The sequence below is a fragment of the Medicago sativa genome, chromosome 4 (genome assembly GCF_051527215.1).
Source record: "Medicago sativa cultivar Bolivia chromosome 4, Bolivia_mono, whole genome shotgun sequence".
NCBI lineage: Eukaryota > Viridiplantae > Streptophyta > Magnoliopsida > Fabales > Fabaceae > Medicago > Medicago sativa.
In genome coordinates, this window is record NC_140752.1 from 52,028,173 (window position 1) to 52,050,121 (window position 21,949).

Sequence of the window (21,949 nt, forward strand, 5' to 3'; positions counted from 1 at the left end):
ACAAGAAAGTCCGACCTCGAGAATTCAAGGAAGGCGAACTTGTACTGAAAAGAAGGATAAGTCAGCAACCCGACCCAAGGGGCAAGTGGACACCTAACTACGAAGGCCCTTATGTTGTCAAGAAGGCTTTCTCTGGTGGTGCTTTGATTCTTACACACATGGATGGTGTCGAACTTCCAAATCCTGTTAATGCCGATATAGTCAAGAAATACTTTGTCTAAAAAGAAAAGAACAGCATGGTAGGTCGAAAACCCGAAAGGGCGGCCTAGGCAAAAATGCGCTTCCCGGTGGATCGAAAACCCGAAAGGGCGATCCAGGCAAAAGTTAGGGACAAAAAATGATGAATATGAAAAGCTCGCTGAGATTGTACGCAACTCAGGCAAGAATGAGCGCCTCGATGAGCCGAAAACCCGAAAGGGCGGCTCATGCGAAAATGAGGTTAATAAAAGACAAGTAACTATATCTGGCAAATCACCATCACCCCTTGGGGCATCTGCAACTGTCAATAATTGTCTTCATCAGAAGCTTCTGTACTTGTGAATTCAAAATTTCTATGAAATGTAGCGGTCATCGTGTTCAATGTATCACCAACCAATAAAATTACCATTTTCCAAGCTTTGTAAATCCGTGGAGTTATGCCTTTGGCTGACTTTCATTCTTCTTCATCAATTTGAGCCTTTCTATTGTTTGAAACTCTATTCATCTTTCTATTTTCAATGCTATATACAAAATATTTTATTTCTATTTGATGATGTCAATATCTGAAACAAATATCTTTGAAAATTGAAAAATCTTTTTCTGTCTATTTTGAAAGCAAACCTGAGCAATAAGGTACATTTCAATGAAACATGCATGAATAAATGAATGTCAATGTCTATTTCAATACATGTTACAAGCAGGTTACTCCCCAGGATGATCTGTGGTCAATGGCAAGAATGAAAAAACAGAATGAAAATGAAAAAGAAAAATGAAAATGAAAACAAAAGCTCGCTAAGTTGAAAACCCGAAAGGGCGGCTTAGGCAAAAATGAGCACCCCGCTGATTGACAACCTATGAAGGCAATTCAGGCAAAAATGGGGCAATGAAAAGAATTTTATTCCCCGGTGAATCGAAAACCCGAAAGGGCGGTTCAGGCAAAAATAGGGATTGAAAAATGAAAAGAATGAAAATGAAATAAAAGCATTGACCACAGATGCGAACATCCAATGTTTACCCAGCACTGACACGCCTAGCAACGACGACCTGTATCCAAGAATCTTCCAAAGTTCCCCTCCTCTACAATCTTATATTGCCCTTAGCCATGGTTTTGATACGTCTTTCAACGACGGTCTCTCCAAAGAGGTTTTTCCCCTGTGAATGTGTCGCAGCACGAGCCACTACTTGCCCAATTTTCCAATGTTTCGTCTGCCTTTGTGAAACTTCTCCGTCAAACTACAAACCAATCATGCATTTCAAGCATTCATACATGCGTAATCATGCATTTTATGTGCCCATACATTCAATAATCTTGTTATACCATACCTACATAATTGCGTATCCAACTCTCAACTGTCAAACTCAATCCAAATTGCAACTGTCAAACTCAATTTCAATTTCAATTTCAATTCCAACTGTCAAATTCAAATTCAATTGTCAAATTCGATGCAATCTCAACTCTCAAATTCCAATTTCAATTCAATCCAATCCTAATTCGAGGCAATCTCAATTTCAATTCAATTCAATCTCAATTCGAAGCAATCTCAATTTCAATTTCAACTTGATTCCCAATTTCAATCCAATCTCAATGTCAATTTCAACTCTCCAATCCAATGTCTATGTTTATGTCTCTGCTCAACCTCAACTCTCAATCTCTTTTTCAATCTTGAACTTTCAATCCAATTCAAATCAATGTCAATTCACTCTCAATTTGGTTTTGGGCCAACAAAAATGGTCATGTCTACCTTCAAATCAAGTCAATGACAATTTACCCTCAATTGGTAATTTGTATCTTGTTATCGGTCAAGTGACTAGTTCGATCCAAAGAACAGCTTGTACCTGCTTATATACCTATATTTCCAGACAAACGACAAGTTCGACCCAAAGAACAGTTTGTACCCAGGTTATGCTTTGTTATCAGTCAAACGACAAGTTCGATTCAAAGAACAGTTTGCACCTACCCACATGATGTGGTGATAATCCAACGGCAAGTTCGATCCAAAGAACAGTCTGTATCTACCCTTTTGTCTATATCTCCAGCCAAACAGCCAGTTCGATCCAAAGAATAGATTGTATCTGCCTATATGTCTATGTTTCCGGTCAAGTGCCAAGTTCGATCCCAAGAACACCTTGTACCTACCTCTCGTTTTGAATTCCTTGGTCAAGTGGCTAGTTCGATCCAAAGAACAACTTGTACCCTATTTTCTATCACCTGGTTTGTCTACCCTGTCAATGTCCACCTGAATCCCCAGTGACATGACATGTTCCATAGACTCCAGTTGTTTGTCTTCCATTTATAATCAAAGTATTGCATGGCATTCATATTTTTGAAAATCTGAAAGCGTATTTTTATGTCCAAAAACAGTGCAAATGTTAATATTTAAGTATCTTCGTCCCGTCAAATCAAAGACTTCGTCTCTTGACTCTCCGGACAAAGAAACTTAAATAGGGGCAGCTGTTATACCCTAATTTTGGACCTAAAAATACTTCTTCAATTCTCCTTTCCTTGCATTTTAAGTCATTTGAACTGTCTCTGATCAATTACTTCTTTCCCTGCATTTTATTTCAATATTACTTGCAAAATTCACATAAAAGGGCATTTTAGTCATTTCCTATGTTAAAATTTCTTTCAGTCTTTTAAAAATTGTTTGAGTCCTTTCAAATAGCTTGAATAAATCCTTATTTCAATTCTATGTCAAAACCCATTTCAAAAATTGCATTTGAAGTCATTTTGAGTCAGTTTTGCCCCTAGGGGCATTTTAGTCTTTTCATGTGTTAAAACTCTGTTTAAACTCTTAAAATTGTCTCTGTGTCTTTTAATTTGGTTTAAATAAACTCCTGCTTTAGTTCCTTGTTAAAAACCATTTTAAAATTGCATTTGAGTCGTTTTTAGTCGTTTTAAGCCCCAGGGGCATTTTGGTCATTTCACGCGAAATTTTGGCAGAGAGAGGTTACTTTAAAGTACCTCATTTAAGCCATTGGTTCATTTTAGTCCGTTTTGTCAATTTTAATCGTTTCACTTTACGTTTAGTCAAATTTACCATTTTTTAAGTCCAATTTTATTTTTAGTTTTCTTTTAAGTCCTCAAAATTTCCAAAAAATTGCATTTAAGTCCTTCTTCTAATTTCAAGTTTTATTTTTTAAGTTTTTTTGCCTATTTCGAAATTTCACTTTTCTTAAGTTTTTATTTGCAGATTAGTCCTTAATATTTTTTTGCAGGTCAGTCATTGAAGTTCTCAAAATTACACAAAGGTCCCAAAGTCCAAAAATCAGTCCAAGGTAAGGTCTAAGATACGTGGCAGGTCCTAAGTGGCTCAGAGGCCACATGGCAGCCTATATAAGGGGCCAAGTCATCAATGCACAGAACAACAACACCATTCAATCACTGACACATCATCAGAAAACCCTAACCAACTCTCTCTCTCTCTTCCAAACCCTAACCACCGTAACAAGGATCAAAAACCACCGTAACAGAATCAGAAAGCCACCGTAACAGAATCAATCACCACCACAAAACTCTCGAATTCATACCAATTCTCTATCAGAATTCATCATCAAACACACAAAATCAAAAGAAACCTTCAGAAGACCAAAAGATCATCGTCTCAATCAGAAAAACTCTTATCAAATTTGGTTTAATTTGTGTTCGTTCTCAGAGATTCCTTGCGGAAATCATCATCATCGAATCGTATACTTCAACTTCTTGCAATTCAAGCTGAAGCCGATCACAAGAAGCAAGTGTGAGAAGAAAAGAAGAGGAATCAAAGTCAGTTTCGAACCAGTGAAGAAGGAGAAGAGAGAACACCGATTTATTTTCGGTCCAAACTCACCAGAAGCTTGCAAGGATCTTATTGTTCGAAATCTCCGATTAAAACCAGGTATTCATCAAAACTCCCTCGTTTTTCATCGCAAAAAGCTCAACGAAGGTCTGTCAACACAAATAAACGGTGAATCAGAATAGATCGGTGACATAGAAGCAGTTTCCTGCGAAAGAACTTTGAAAAGATCCAAAAAAGTTTTAAACCGAACCCTAAAATGTAGATCTACGAAGATTCACCGTTTATTTTTAGGAATTGAGTTCATATTCGTAATCTGTGGGAAAAAACAAGTAGATTAGGGTTTAGATCCATACAAACCGTTTGGTTTGAGGCGTTGCCGGAATCTGGAATTCACGGCGGTGGTGATGAAGATTCCGATGAATCTTCATCTTCCTCAGCCGTTGTTTTCCAGAAAACGGCGAAGGGAAGAACGCCGGCGAAGGAGAGAAGTGAGAGCTTCTCTCACTAGAAGGAAGTTAGAGAGAGAAGTGAATGGAACGAATGAGGCCTAGACCGGCCTCTTAGGATATATAGAGGGAGTGAACCAGACCGGTTCACCTGAACCAGTCTGGTTTGCCTTTGAATCGTGTTCCTAACCGTTTGATCTAGGGTTTGTGGATCCTGGATCAATCCAACGATCCTGATGAGTTTGGATGATCCAGGATCCATGCAGGGCTGGATTGGGCTTAGTCCCTTCGTTTTGACCTGATTTTTTTGCTATTTTCCACACTGCTTGATGCTTTTTACACCCCTGTCTCATCAAAAATTCCCTTGAAAATTCCTAAAAAATTCCTATGTGTTCTAGATCCTTTTCTTGACATTTTATGATGTATTATGTGTTAATTCTCGGTTAAAAAAAATATGTGTGGTATTTTCTTGCTAGTTGTTACTATTTTAATTGGAGTTAGTGGAATTTCATATGCTCTTGAGCCTTTAAAAATCCTTTAAAATTTCTATAAAAATTTTTGTATGTTTCTTGGTAATTTTGTGATACATCTATGCATTCAATTCACTGAAAATTTTGCCAAGAGGTGTTAACACATTTTCTTGCATTATTTCTTGTTTTTATGTGAAAAGCTTCTAAAGATTTGTTCAATTCTATGCCATGTTCTTGAGGGCTACTTGATATACATGATATGTGCTTTTATGAATATTTAGCCACTGTTTGTACATAACTTTGATGTTTGTGTGTGGATCTTGGGTAATTACTTGGTTTACAAGTCACATTTGTGAATAAACAATGCAAATATGTCTAAATCCACCTTAAAAAGTCAAGTCCATCATATTACCTTAATTCTCACTTTAAGAATTGATTCTAAGCCCTTGGAAAATGTAAGAAAATGTGAGGATTTTAGGCAATAGGATTTTTGCATTTTTGGGGTGAATTTTAGTCATGTTTGCACTTGCTTTGGGCTTTATTTTGTGTTAGTTTCTATACTTTAGCCATAGTATCCTTTGCCTTATTCCCCTTTATTCTATCATGTGCTACTAACCATCTTGTTTCATGTTTCATGCATCCCATGAGCATCTCATATCCTATTTCACATTCTTGGCTTTATTTTCTTGCAATTTAATTTCATGCAAAAATTAGAATGTAAAGACTTAGGAGTTCTTGTAATACTTTACTTCATGCAATTTTAAAAGTTCTTGCAAGACCACACTACAAGAAATATTGCATTTTGCCAGGGGCAGAATCCCTGGCAAAATGCAGAAATCCTTGGCAAATGGACGTTTGCCAGGAGTTTTGCCAGGAGCAGAATACCCAGCAAATCTGCTCATCGCAAATGACCCTGCCAGGGCTTTAGCTCCTGGCAAATTGCGTGGGGCCCATTCTCTGGTACAACCCCTGTCAACTTTTCCTGACCCACTTTTCAGAGATCAAATCATACACTGACAGGGGATTTGTGAGGGGTTAACCCCTGGCAAAATGCGTACGATTTTTTTTTAAAACAAAACATTTTTTAATTGTTTAAATAATTAAAATAATTTTATAAAACATTTTAAAATGTATATATTCCATAATAATTTGAATATTCAACAAGCATATAGTCCATAAATAATTTGAAATATCATCTAAATAACATCCAACATAAATTATTCTATATAACATTTATTTTTGTCCTGAGATCACAAAATTGTCTGTTTATTCATCAATTGAAAGACAAAGTCCAAGGATCCTAAGTTGAGTAAATAGACCATCAACAACATCAATCAAACTATGCATACCAAGATAACTTCTTCCTACTAATAATAAGGGGAATAACAATCAATCTATGCTGATATTGCATAAACACGATATAATTCTCACATGTTTTAGTCAAGCTTATATCATGGCAGAAACAACGGAAAATTAAAAAAGTTCAGTGAAACACCACCATCAAGAAACAAGAATCACTAACCAAATTCACACAACTCAGAATTCTGGACAGCAACTCTAGCCGCAGCAGCTCATAGGCCACACACACTCCTGACACTACTCATTTACCCTGGGTAAACGCAGCAGATGACAGGCTGCACTGCCTGGTTGAAATCACACCCATAATAAGCGTTCACATAGTTTGATGCTTTGCCTGGTTGGAATCACATCCATATTGTAACTGTCATAAAAATAAAAGAATGAATGAAACAGATACATGCAAGTAGCTCACAACATTTACTGTTATCTTTTTGTTTCAAACTAATATCAGCTACCAAGAATGAAAGGAAAGCAGGCACTAAACTAGAACAATCATCCTATTTGAAATGGCAGGTCTAATTTATCATTCTCAAAAATCCTAGACAAACTTGTAAATTATATAACAAAACTATGGTCATCATGACAAGAGAACCAAAGAACCATTGCAGTCAGTTCACCTATTTTCATTACATTTCATTTGGTCATCTGTATTCACTATTTATGTCACATAGAGAAATAATGTGTATGACATAGCTAACCTGCTTCAGATGTTCAATTAACTCATGTTATTACAAATCAATAATGATCAGGCACAGCAATGAATTGCAAGATATTAATCTAGAAATGAGTATAAGGCTAATGCTTAATTCTTGGTGTACCATGAACTCCTGATGCCCTCAATTAGTATGAGATAGAGAGTTCCACCATAAAGAATAAAGAAACAAATGACGTTGGAATGTTGAAATGAACAAAGCAAACATGGCACATCTCATGATGATCAAGTGATTGGAAGTAATAATATTCTATGTCAATTTGATTGTTAAATGTTAAACAATATTAATACTAGTATATTATTTTCATTTCAGTTATGTGATCACTCTGCGTAAGCTTTGATTAGATTTTTCAACTATGATTATCTAAAGAAATTTACAAGGGAAAGAAACAAACCAGAGAAGCCGGGGCGTTGTCATCAATGAAAGGTGGTGCTAAACTTATAAATGAAGCCTCGCCAACACCAACCAGCCTATAAAATAAAGTATTGTCAAACCGCACAACTTGGATAATTCTGGTGGAAGATGTCCAGTTAAGTTATTGTTGTCCAAAAGCCTGCAAAGTCATGTCAACAAGCAGACAAAGTTAAAACTTGTAAATAAAAGGTCAATTTGAAATTACACAACAAGGTAACTCAACAAGGTAACTCAATATGATGATGAAATTACACAACAGTTAAGTTATTTACACTTGAATATGATGATGAAATTACACAACAAGGTAACTCAATCTTTCTCAAAACAACAGATTTTTCAATTTAAACAAAGAAACATAAGGTTTGGTAAATACAAGGTAACTCAATCTTTCATCAGCATATTTGTAACGCACAAAGGCGAAACCTCTCGATTCACCAGTCCTTTAAAAAATACAAGAAAAATTCAACAAATAAATAAATTTGATAAATGAAAAATTGGGGGAAATTAAAAAAAACTTTTTTAACACCTTCGATCTTTGGGGAAGAAAATCAAACAATAGAGTACGATTGAAATCATTTTATTTACACATAATGCACTATTCATACTGAGATACATAATGTACTATTTTTTATTTTTATTTTTTCCATTTGTTCTTAAGTAATCAATCTAAAAACACGTCTTAAACAAAACAACAATTTAGCAACATTGAACTAATGACTTTTAACATGTAGCACTCTTCACTTAAAACATACTACATAACATCTTTCCTATAAATTTAATTTATCTATATATCAATCAGAATTAAAATTTTCACAATAACTACATGAAGATAGACAAAACATCAATGGTATTCTAGAAGTTCTAAATCATCAATTAAAATTTATATTACAATAAGTTCATTTCAGGAAAACTATCAACTACAATTGGTCATTCTTTATTTCATTATAGGATTTGCACGATTCTAAAGTTATAGGAACCATGGTGTTGAAATGAAAACTTGTATTGAGTATGAGTTCAATGTATAGAATGAGGAAAATAGTCATTTGTTCTTATTGGAGTACTGACATAAATTCAACAAATATACCATGTTTAGTGCAATAAATATTTTATAAAAGATATGTTAACATGCAGTCAGGCTTATGTTAATATTTGTATATTTGAGCCTAATTTGCTAACAGAAGAATCATTTAAGGACCAAACCAACTTAAGAGTGTTAGAAATAAAATTACTCACATGTTTTACCCAATAGCTCAAGCTCACAAAAGTTAGTTCAGGACATAATATAAACGTCCATTCTTAAGCTTTCACCCAATAGTACATGTCCCTGTTTGGTAAACACTTAATTTGCAACTTATAGCCTAATCACTTATCATGATAAGCTCTATGTATAATTTATTTCTATAAGATAAGATAAAATAAATTTAAATTGTTTTCATATATTCTATAAGTTGTTTGCATAAGCTACCATGGGAAACTTATAGAACTAAGCTAAAAGGAGCTTATAAACACGGTCTAAACTGTTTTCATAACATAAGTTCTTCCAAATAGTCTTAGACTCTTCGTACTTGTGCCAATAGATAAATTCAAATAATCTAATCCAAACAAGCCCTAATTAGTTCATAAAAAAAAGTTCACTTGTTGCAGGAAAACATGAAAAATTGAACAATAGAGGACACAGAATCGTTACTTGTTCGAGAATTTGAAATAAATCATGTACATCACCAGGAATAACTCCAGGCGTAGCCTTTGATCCGCACATTGTATGAGTCTTACCACTAATAGTCTGTCCATAAGCAAAACCAGTACCTTCAATTCAAAAACCCTAAATTAATTAACAGCTCAACAACAACAACAACCAAGCCTTATCCCACTAAGTGGGGTCGGCTATAAAATTAATTAACAACTCATAGCACCAAAATTAACAATGAAAAAACAAGAAAAATTTAAATAAATTAATTAACAACTCATAGCACCAAAATTAACAATGAAGAAACAAGAAAAATTAAAATAAAAAAATATGAACCGTTAAATCCACGAACTGCAGCAGAAACTGTATCTTTGGTTCGAGCTTCGTAGACTAATCCTCTTCGCCCGAGACAAGATCAGAGATCGTCGAAACCCTTAGGTGTGTGAACGAGATGCGGCGAAACTTTGTGTGGTGCTGAGTTTGGGATGTGCGAATCAGAGGGATTGATAAGGTTTCACAAAACATAAAGGGATAGTGAAATAGAGTACAGCGATTGAATTGATGGATGTGTCGTTGTCGATTGAACAGGGTGGTTCAGTTTCTAGTCGTGAGAGACAAGATGGTAGAGTCCCAGATTGGTGGTTGAGACCTTCTTCTCTCTTCTTCTTTAAAACCCTAATACCCATTGATTTTTTTTGGTGAAAAAATCCCTCTTTTTGATTGTAAACCCAGAAGCAACGATTAGAGGTAAGATAGGGAAGGGATCTTTGTGGTACGTGAAAAGTGGAATGAAATAAATTGACGATGGATTGAACAAATGCTGAATAATGGATCTTTGTGGCACCGAGAGATTTTGAGGTTGAGGTTTTTTTTTGGTAAAGTGATAATATTTTGGTTGATTTGAGTAAAAAGAGGTAAAAAAAATAATATTATAAGCCCCTGTCTTATGATAATCGGGTCCCACCTTTTCTATAGTCATTTGCCAGGGGCATCCCTGGCATAGCTCCTGGTAAATTTGCCAGGAGTTGTTGCTCCTGGCATAGTTCCCTGGTAAAATGCAACATTTCTTGTAGTGATAGAATGTATCTAGGCCAATGATGTAATAAGGACAATGGACTCTAATAATGTACACCGACACAAGCACCGACACATGCACACACCTCACTTTAGATGTATAGTTAGAATATGCATGTTTAGATGTATGTTTAGGATTGTATGTTTAGATGAATGTTTAGGCTTTATACTTAGAAAAATCATTTTCCAAAAAATATGAACAACTTCACTCAAACGTTTTTTTTTCTTAATAAACCTTGGGATCAAAATCCCATTGAATTTTCCTTTTCTTTTCTTAAACAAAAATCTTAATGAATCTTAATAATACTTAGACCATATTTTGCAAATAACTAATTCCACCTCACCTTTTCTAAATCTCATGCCCTCGAGGCCTCTTTCTATTCTTCAAAATCCCATTTTCAAACTTAAAATCAACCAACCAAAACAAAAACATTTTTTGGAAGAGAACTACGGTGGATTTGATCCCTTAAACGGGTACGTAGGCAAGGAACAAACTTCCTTCAATTCAGCTAAAATAAAAATTCAAACACATTCTTCTCCCTCCAATTCTTGACTTAGTAAATCTTAGGTGTAAGTATCAACTTTCAAATAGCATTTAAAAATAAAGCGCGCGAGTATAAAATAAAGACGGTTCCTATAGGATACTATAGTCGTTATGGGTGCCTAACACCTTCCCGTAGCGAAAACAACTCCCGGACCTCGATTCTCAAGGGTTTTGCTTACTTTTTTCCCTTCCCAAGGAAAAAATAAGATATCACCGGTTAAAAAGGTTCAAACGTAATCAATGTTTGACACCCGAAAACCAAGATAAAACACAAAACACCGATTTATTTTCGGTTTCGAAGCTTACCAGAAGAAGCAGAAGCTTACTCAAGGATCTTTCGTTCGAATCTCCAAACAAATCCAGGTATATTCAAAAAAACCTTCTCGTTTTTCTCATAATCATCATCGAAGGTTTGAAATCGAAGATAAACGGTGAATCGAAGAAAAATGTTGAAAAGATTCGAAGAAGTTCAAACGAAACCCTAAAAATGTAAATCGTCCAAGAATTCACCGTTTATCCCGTAAATCCAAATTCAAATCCACAATCAGTGAAGAAAATAGGAAGAATTAGGGTTTTGTCTCAAGAAATCTTGAAAGAAAGTTAAAAAACCTAAAAACCGTAAAGATTCAAAATCAAACCTGTGCAAATTAGTGTAGATCGAAACGTTTTGAACATTCTTCTTCAAAAAACATCAAGATCGAAACGTTTCGAACTCTTTTTCTTCAAAAAATATCAAGATCGAAACGGTTTGAACAACTTTCTTCAGAAAATAGAAAGATCGAAGTGTTTTGTGTTCGTTCTATGTTGATTTGTGGTTTGATTCATAGTTTACAGTTTGAAAATCATGAGATAATGTGTGAAAACCATGAGAAAGGATGAGAGAGAACGAGAGAGTCTGAAGAGAAGAAAGAGAAACCTAGGTTTAGAATGAAAATGGACCGGTCTTCACGTTTTTATAAGAGCGTGAACCAGACCGGTTCACCTGAACCAGTCTGGTTCACCTCCAGACCGGTCTCTCTTTCGTTTTTCACCGTTGGATTCAAGCAGTGAGGATGTGGACGGTGTGGATGTGATGTTATTGTGGTCTTGATGTGCCTTATTGTGTGCCTTGCGTCCCTGGCCTTTAGATTTAGGGTTTTTGAGGAGTTGGATCAATCCAACGCCTCTGAGGCTGTTGGAGGATCCAAGATCCATCAAAAGCTTTGGGCCTGGATCTCTTTTTACTGGATTTCATTTGTTCCTTCATTTTCTTGCTGTTTGCACCACGTTGCATGCTTTTTACACCTCTTGCATGTCAAAATTTCGTACAAAAATTCCAAATGAATTTCTTTGAGTTCTTGGTATTTTCTTTAGTGTTTTTATGATATTTTTGCATGATAAAATTTGACAAAAAAAATAGGTTTATTAATTCTTGTTATTTGTTTACTTGTCTTGTTAATTTTTGTGAAATCTTGCTATGTTTTAACCATGATACCTTGTTAGGTGATATTGATACTTGATATGTGACTTTGTGGTGTGCTTATCTCTGGATATGTGCTTGTTTTTTACAGTTTTGTGTGTCCAATTATGATTTTCTTGTCTTGCAAGTAATGATGGTATTCTTGTGAAAATAAAGTGTAAAATATGCTTAAAATGTGCTATAAAGCTTGGCATGACACTTCCTCATAATTCTTGTGTTAGAACTGAACTAAAATACTTTGTAAAGTGGTCATGATGTGAGAATTATAGGTCATGTGTTTGCCTTGTTATTGTGGTGAATTTTTAGGCATATTTTACTACTTGTTTTGCTAAGTTTTGCCACTTTGTTAGTGCCATCTTACTTACCTATATCTCTATCTCCCTATGCCTTATATTACTAGCAATTTCCTCTATTATATTTCATACATCATGAGCATCTCATCTCCCATCTCCCATCTTCATCCTTTTATCTTTCTACACTTTAACTTTCATGCAAAAATTAGAATGTAAAACTTAGGAATTTTGTAATATTTTACTTTATGCCTTTAAATTTCTTGCAAGACCATAGAATGTATCTAGGCCAATGATGTAAAGGACAATGGACTCTAATGATGTACACCAACACAAGCACCGACACATGCACACACATCATTTTAGGTATATAGCTTGTATATGCATGTTTAGATGTATGTTTAGGATTGTATGTTTAGATGAATGATTAGGCTTTACACCTAGAAAAGATCACTTTCCAAAGAATATGAATAAACTTCACTCAAATCGCTTTCTTAACAAACCTTGGGATCAAAATCCCATTGATTTTCCTTTCATTTTCTTAATCAAAACTTTAATGAATTTTAACCATACTTAGACCATATTTTGCAAATAACTAATTCCACCTCACAATTTCATAATCCCATGCCCTTGAGGCCTCTCTCTCTTATTCTTCAAATTCCAATTTTCGAATTTAAAATCAACCAACAAAAACAAAAACATTTTTTGGAAAAGAACTACGGTGGATTTGATCCCTTAAACGGGTACGTAGGCAAGGAACGAAATTCCTTCAATTCAACTAAAATAAAAATTCAAACACATCCTTTTCCCTCCAATTCTTCACTTAGGATACCTTTAGGATAAATAAATGTTTTCAAATAGCATTTAAAATAAAGCGCGCGCGTAGAAATTAAAGACGGTTCCTATAGGATACTATAGTCGTTATGGGTGCCTAACACCTTCCCGTAGCGAAAACAACTCCCGGACCTCGATTCTCAAGGGTTTTTTCTTATTTTTCCCTTCCCAAGAAAAAATAAGATATCACAGGTTAAAAAGGTTCAAACGTAATCAATGTTTGACACCCGAAAACCAAGATAAAACAAGAAGGAATATTTGTTTTGGAAGAAGCACAGGGTTGAATGGCTAAGTTTGAAGATTGAGGGTCATTTGTGGACGAAGTAGTATGAGTATTGGTCTCTAAAGGTTGACGAGGAACAGAAGTTATGACCACAGTAGAGGATGAGTTAGATTGCTCAGCCTAAACATCAGAATCTTCTGATGTGATCATAAAATCAGGATCACTGACTTTTTCTATAGATGAGAGAGACTCAATATGAACAGATGAGACAAGTTGTTCAGGAACACATTGTTCAGGAATAGAGACATTTGGACAGGTGATTGAGGCCATTTGTGAGTTTGGTGCTTCTTGTTGAGGGCTTTCTAAAGTAACTTCCATAGAAGCTATTTCAGAGGCCTTTTTTGAGTTAGGCTCAACACCTGGTAGTTCACCTGAGTAGTGACTGACCATATTCTATAAAACAGAAGGTTCTGAAGTATGGGTAGTTGAAGTGGGATGAGATGATGATGACTCATTGTGAGTTGAAGACTCAGTACCTACATGTTCACTTACAACTTCTGCATCAGCAGGAACAAAGCTAAGTGGTTCTATCATTGGTGGTTGATAAGGATGATTTGCAGGTAGTCTTTCACAAACTTTGTTTCTCATCTCAGACATCTCACTTATGCTCTTCAAAATTTGAGGGTACACAGGTACATATTCCTCACGAGCAGGCTTTATTTGGAGTTTGGTGGATGGTGATGGGGATAAGGCCTTGTGTAAGTTTTCATAGATTTTGTTCAAGGGAACATCATCCATGTCTGAAGAAGATGTTGATTGAGAGGATGTGGTTGAACTAGATTCTACTACAATAACATTAGCATTATGTGGATAATCAGGTTTACCTCTTGTAGCTTCTGACACACCAGCTTCTGAAGCATCAACATTCTCCTCCTGGACTCCCTCAGCAGCCACCATCAACAGACTTCCAGCTTCTTAAGTCACCAACTCTTGTACTTCTTCAGTTGCCTTTACAACTTGATGTGCACTAACACCAGCATCTTCCTTTGCTATGCTTGATACAGGAACTTCAATCCCCTTTGCAAGTTCCTTGATCTCTACAAGTGTAGTAGCATCTTCAGCCTTCTTCTTCTCTAATTCTCTCATGACTAGATCAGTAGCAGCTACAATCTGCTCTTCATCTTCAGACACATACTCTGCTATCTTCAGCTTTCTGATTGCAGACTTCCTTTTCTTCTTTGGAATTGAAGGTTGAGGAGATTGAGTTTGAGAAGTGCTAACAGCCTTGCCACTTCTGGTTCTTTTGGTTAAGATCTTATCAGGCTTAAGATCTTCAACCTCTTCTTGAATAGTTGGTATGGCAGGACCAACTATGTTCTTCTGAACTGCAGCTTTCTCCTTTTAGCTTTCTTGGCTTTCTCCTTCTAAGGTTCTTCAGGAGCATCATCCAGATATTCTTCCTTTGTGAGAGCTTTCCTCTTTGTCTTCCTGCTTTTGGCCACAAGCAAGGCACCACCATACATGGTGTCTGGAATGTCACAAAGCCTGATTGTCTCACCAATACTCTCAAAATGATCCATGATGTAGCTCATCCTCACTTCAATAGGTCTTGTTTGCAGATTGGAGGAAATCCATCCATTAGATCAGATACATCATTTGACTCCTTCAAATCTGTGCTAAGCTTCTTAAAAGCTCCATTCTCTATCAGCTTCATCTTTCTGAGATTTTGTCCATTGATCACTTTGCTTGTTTCAGTGCCAAGCTGATCATCAGTGAAGATGTTGAGCTCCTTAAGTACTTTCAGAATTCCTCCTTGATAAAGAATCTCTGAAATTAATCTTCCATAGGGACTCCAACACCTCATGTTATCTTGGCTTTCCCTGAGCTCTTTGATCATGTGCTTGAAGATGTACTTTGGCACATTTTCACTCTCATTTGTAATGAAGTAGTGAAGAAACACTATGTGCTCCAAGGAAGGTTGATCTCCACCACCTCCTTTTGGTAGAAGATTTTCATTTTGTATCTTCAGGAGCAGTTTCTTCTCCATGGTCAAATCGCAGTAAACACCTTTCTTCTTGCTATTGAACATGGACCTGTTCACAGCTTCATTCCAAGGACTATTCTTGTTGTTGTCCAGACCATCTTTGAAACTTCCTCCTGATGGTCTTCTGATTACAAAGGCAATTGCTTCCTGAGAGATAAAGATAGGAATGCCCATGATGCTGGACCTTATCTCTGTAACCGTGAAAGGTTCCAAACCCATTTCTTTTCTTGTTATTCCAGCAAGAGTAAGATCAATCAGAATTTTCTCTGTTTCTTCCAACTGAGCAGCTTTCCGATCGTAAACTTGTGCTCTTACCCAGAAATGTCTGACTAGGTTCTTGTAAGTTGGACCACTCAACATGTTGAAGTAATCCATCAGACCTTGAGCTTCATAGTAGCTTTTAAGCTCGCATCCATGATATGCTAGTGAAATGAAATCCACTGGATTATCAACCTGAACGTTAAGTTCCCATTCTTCCAAGGACATGGTTCTCCCTCTGATTACTTATGCAGGATCCTCTTGTGTAGTTGATTCTGGAACTACTTCTTGCATGTTTGATTTTGGAACGGAGCTTGAAGACGCCATGGATGTTGAAGAAGTTTTAGGGTTCTAGGGATTTGATTGAAGAGAATGCGTTTTACTTCGTAGAGAATCAGTGTGAAAAGAGAAAGTGTAGGTTGTGAAGTGAGTAGTGTGTGTTTTTTGTCTAAGTGTTTTGAGTAAAACGTTTGCAATTCAGAAGGGGACAAACAAACACCACATTAATGACATAGGGGGCGCGAGATAGTACATTCAAAGCTTAAAATCATCATTGCCCTCTTACGTTATACACCAATACACTTAAGCCACGTCAGAGTAACTGCCAAGTTAGTGGGACAAGTGTTACTAAAAAGTAACTTCCAACGTTTCCACTAACTCTGCTATTCAGGAGCACAAAACCCAGCTTCTGGAGTTCAGATGTTGATGTCATCTTCAGAAGCACATTTTCCTCAGAACCTCAATAAAAAGCTTCTGATGGACTATAGCTTCTGAACGACTTAAGAACCTAAATTCCTGTTCAGGAGCAAGCAAATTTAATCAGACACAAAGTGCATGTTTAAAATTTTCTTTATAAAATCAAATCTTTCCATAGTTAAAGGCTTAGTAAATATATCATCCCATTGATGTTTAGTATCAATGAATTGTATATCTAAAATTATTTTTGAACATAGTCTCTAATAAAGTGGTGTTTGATTTCAACATGCTTGGCTCTTGAATGTAGAATAGGATTATTTGACAAACAAATAACAGCAGTATTATCACAATAAATGGGAATATTGTTGGCATTAATCTGATAGTCTTCCAACTGATGTTTCATGCAAAGCAGTTGTGTACAACAACTTGCAGCTTAGATGTATTCTGCTTCTGTTGTAGACATAGCAATAGTTGGTTGTCTTTTGCTAGCCCAGGATATTAGATTATCGCCTAGAAACTGGCAGTTGCCACTGGTTGATTTTCTTTCAATCCCATCACCAGCATAGTCAGCATCACAAAATCCAACCAACTGATAATCTAAGGATTTTCTATAAAGGAGTCCAAGATTAGTTGTTCCTTTCAAATACTTGAAGATTCTCTTAACAACAGTTAAATGAGATTCTCTAGGATCTGACTGGAATCTTGCACACAAGCATACACTAAATAAAATATATGGCCTAGATGCAATGAGGTATAACAAAGAACCAATCATACCTCTATATAGCTTCTGGTTTACTATTGATCTAGTGCATAAGGTGCAGGTTGGATGCATTGGAGTGTTCATCACTTTACAATCTTCCAGCTTGAACTTCTTCAGAAGCTCCTTAGTATACTTTGTTTGATGAACATATACTCCATCTTTGCTTTGATTGATTTGAATTCCAAGGAAGAACTTCAACTCTCCCATCATGCTCATTTCAAATTCATCTTGCATTAACTTAAAAAATTCCTTGCAATGAGATGCATTAGTAGAACCAAATATTATATCATCAACATATATCTGCACAACAAGAATGTCTTTCTCAAGAGTCCTCCTGAAGAGTGTTGTGTCAACCTGACCTCTTTTAAAATCATTTTTAATCAGGAAATTACTTAGTCTATCATACCAAGCTCTGAAAGCTTATTTCAAGCCATATAGTGATTTCTTAAGCTTATAAACATGGTCAGGATGCTTAAGATCCTCAAAACCAGGGGGTTGTTTGACAAACACTTCTTCTGATATCACTCCATTGAGAAATGCACTCTTTACATCCATTTGATATAATATTATGCCATGATTTACGACATAGGATAGAAGTAACCTGATTGCTTCCAATCTTGCAACTGGAACAAATGTTTCAGTATAATCAATGCCTTCTTGTTGACTGTAACCTTGTGCAACAAGTCTTGCTTTGTTTCTGACTACTTCACCTTGTTCATTCAACTTGTTTCTGAATACCCATTTTGATCCAATAATGTTCTTCTGCTAAGGTTTGGGTACCAGATCCCACACATCATTCCTTTGAAACTGATTGAGCTCTTCTTGCATTGCTAGTATCCATCCATCATCTAAAAGTGCTTCATCAACTATAGCAGGTTCAATCACTGATAACAGTCCTATCATAGACTCTTCTTGTCTGAAGTATGATCTTGTTTTTCTAGGACACTCTTTGTTTCCAATGATTTGATCCTCAGCATTGGAAGACCTGTACTTGAATGTATTCTTGGATTGATTAGTTTGCTGAGAGCCATCTTGAGCTTCATCAGAAGCTACTTCATCTTGAGCTTCCGAAGTTGGTTCAGCTTCTGGACTATCTTCAGATTCAACAATCTGATCAGGCTTGAAGTGTCTTCTAGAACCTGTATATCTGCAAAATTTTCACCTTGCTCTGGAGTTTTATTTCCAGACTCTTTGTCAATAAATTTAACGTGCATTGATTCATCAACACAAAGTGTTTCTGAATTATACACTCTGTATGCCTTTGAGCTTTCAGAGTAACCTAAAAAGATTCCTCTTTGAGCCTTGGCATCAAATTTCTTTAGGTAGAGCTTGTTATTTAGAATGTAACAGGTACATCCAAATTGATGAAAGTAAGAGATATTGGGTCTTCTTCCCTTAAATAGTTCATATGTTGTTTTCTCCAAGATAGGTCTGATATAGATTCTATTTTGGACATCACATGATGTATTCACTGCTTCTGCCCAGAAATGTTTAGCCATATTGTTTTCATGAATCATGGTTCTTGCCATTTCTTGTAAAGTTCTATTCTTTCTCTCTACAACCCCATTTTGTTGTGGAGTTCTAGGAGAAGAGAATTCATGGACAATTCTATGTTTTTCATAAAAAATTTCAAATGGCTCATTTTCAAATTCTCCACCATGATCACTTCTAATTTTCAAAATATTCATTTCTTTTTCAGACTGACTTTGAGTGCAAAAGTTACTGAATACATCATAAGCATTATCCTTACTTTTCAGGAATTTTACCCAGGTCCATCTACTATAATCATCAACAATAACTAATCCATATTTACTTCCATATAAGGATGCAGTGCTAGCTGGTCCAAATAAATCAATATGAAGTAATTCTAAGGGTCTGGAGGTTGAGACAATGTCTTTTGTTTTAAAAGATGATTTTACAATCTTCCCTTTCTGCATGCACCACAAAGTGCATTTGAATGATAGTCAATGTCTTGTAGGCCTTTGACAAGTTGTAACTTACTAAGCTTAGAGATTAATCTCCAGTTAGCATGTCCCAACCTTCTGTGCCACATCCATTTCTTATCATTCACTGATAGAAGACAAATTACCTTTTGATCAACCAGTTCAGAGAAGTTAATTTTATAGACATTCTCTATCCTCTTTCCCTTGAATACTATGGACTTGTTTTCTTTGTTGATTACTGTGCAGTTGGTCTTTTCAAACATCACATCATAACCATTGTCACAAAATTGACTGATACTCAAAAGGTTATGTTCAAGACCATCTACCAACCACACATTATTAATTGAGATAGATGAGTTACCAATAGTTCATGTACCAATGATCTTGCCAGACTGGTTGCCTCCAAACTTCACATTTCCTCCTTCTTTCATTGTGAGGGTGAGAAACATAGACTTCTCTCCTGTCATATGCCTTGAGCAACCGCTGTCTAGGTACCATGATTTTTGCTTTTCCTTTGCTCTTAGACATATCTCATTTTCATCTTCAGAGTCCGAGTCAGGTTCTGCTTCTGAAGTCACTGTAGCCACTAACCCCATAGCTACATTTGCTTCATCTCCAGCTTCTTCCTTTTCAGATCCAGATTCACTATCTAAATCTTCCCAGGTTTCCATTAAACTCTTCTTAATCTGATTTTTGAATTTCCTTGAGTTAAAACTTGACTTCTTTGACTTATCCTTTGATTCCTCCTTCTGAAGATCAGGGCGATCAGCAATAAAATGTACAAGCTTCTTACAGTTGAAGCATCCCTTCTGATCTTCTTTCTTGGAGCTCTTGTAACCACCTCTCATACTCAGAAACTTCATGTTCTTCCTTGCCAGATACTCAAGTTTGTTGGAAAGCACAACCATCTTCTCAGTAGGATCTTCATCAGAGTCTCCATCAGGTGACTTTTCTTCAGATTCAATAACTTTAAGTGCTTTTTATGACTTCCCTTTACATGGTAGAGCAATAAATTTACTCATCTTAGAAGGCTCATGTTCATTTAGACTTATCTCATGAACCTTGAGAGAGCTGACAAGATCTTCAACACTTAAAGTGTTTAAATCTTTAGCTTCCTCAAAAGCAGTAACCTTAGGTCTCCAAGGCTCTAGATACCAATTGAAAGTGAGAAAAACACAAGAAGAGGGGTTGAATTGTGTTGCCTTTTCCTTCGTTTTCTCCTAAGCTGAAAACACTGATCAGAAGCAGATACAGTTCTACTTCTGAAGTGATGTTTAGGACAAAATGCAGCGGGTAAAACAGAGAGAGAGAGAGAGAGAGAGAGAGAGAGAGAGAGGAAAGACATAAAGCAATTATACAGGTTCCTTCCACAAACCAGAAGTTGTCCTGTCTCCCTTGTACTTCCAAGGAGAGTTCACTAAAATGTAATATCTGATTACAAATGCTCACTGCTAAAACTAGCAAGAGACTTCCTACGCTCAAGCACAACTGCAAGAGACTTCTATTCAAACAGAATTACAAAGAAAAATGTTTGAGGTTGAACACTTGATATACAATCAGTGGTGTTCACAATACAAATAAGATACAGACTCTTAAGACTCTAGAATTTCTAAGATATGAAAGTTGTTAAGAAATTCTAAGTGAACTTTTGATGCAGAACAATTTTGACAGAGTTTTGGCACTTGTAAATTGTTGTTGAGTCCTTGCCATTCTCTAAGTCTTCACTCCTTTATATAGATATGTGAAAGAGACGTTGTGAAATTGCCAGCACATCAAAATAGAGTCGTTTGAAGCTTTGATCATTCACCAATGATCTTTTGCCTGATATGGTTATTGTCCTATGAAGGATCAATTTCAAATCCATTCCAAGTCTGAAGGAACATCGTTGCAGACATAGTTGTTTTTCTTGTCCTGTAGCAGAGACCAAAACAGAGTAGTGGAGGTAGTGGTTGTACACTTCGTACAATTGTACTTTTTTAATGCTCTTTAAAGAAAAAGCATCCAATGCCTTCAAATCCTTTCAGAATAGTCGTTGCTTCACTCTTCTAGTCTTCTGCAATGCTTAGACGTGATTAAATCCATTGAACAACCTTTGAAGCTTTAAGTCTTGTATCTCCTGATGAACTTCAGCTTCTGGTGATCTTGCTTCTGATGAACTTGTTTCTGATGACTTCATCACTTCAGGAGCACTAAACTTCAGGAGCACTTCTATTCAGATGCTTCAAGCTTCCTTTGTTGATTTCTTAACTCTCTTTTGTTCTTTCAGAACCTATTTAAGATATCAAATTTTTGTTTATGGTCCTGTACAAATTGACAATTTTTAATACCTTGTTATCATCAAAACTCTTAAAGGGTAATGTTAAACACATTTTGTTCCAACAAGCTAGTCCATGTCCCCCTTAAACCCCTTCGAGTCGTCTCCCTCAAATGAGAAGAAAAAAAAAATTATCACTCAATGCAACATATTGGGATATAACCGTGAAACCATGTGAAGTATATCACACAACCAATTCCACTTATCCTCCTCTTTTGTGGGTTGATGAGAATATTACTAACCTTTTAACTCACACAAATCTTGGTTTCCCCCATCCAAAAGGCCCATCCTCCATTGATAACCCCAATGCCACTCATTGTCTTTCCATCACCTCATTTTACTAATTTTACTATTCTTTTGAAGAAATAATGAAAATAAACAAGGGAATACTTGAGAGAAGGATTTCCCACCACTAAGTATGATGCAAAAAAAATGTTGAATCCCAAT

The 21,949-nt window shown here is 36.0% G+C and overlaps 1 long non-coding RNA gene and 1 pseudogene across 1 annotated transcript; both read right to left on the minus strand.

Annotated features, from left to right (window-relative positions):
• Positions 1-5,949: 5,949 nt before the first annotated feature.
• Positions 5,950-10,135, minus strand: LOC146929723 (uncharacterized). The gene is made up of 4 exons (XR_015006113.1): positions 9,400-10,135; positions 9,064-9,182; positions 7,357-7,515; positions 5,950-6,610 (listed from the first exon to the last, which is right to left on the minus strand). It is a non-coding gene; the product is annotated as an uncharacterized LOC146929723 (long non-coding RNA).
• A 4,327-nt stretch (positions 10,136-14,462) lies between these two features.
• LOC146929724 (uncharacterized) lies at positions 14,463-20,096 on the minus strand (annotated as a pseudogene).
• Positions 20,097-21,949: the final 1,853 nt, after the last annotated feature.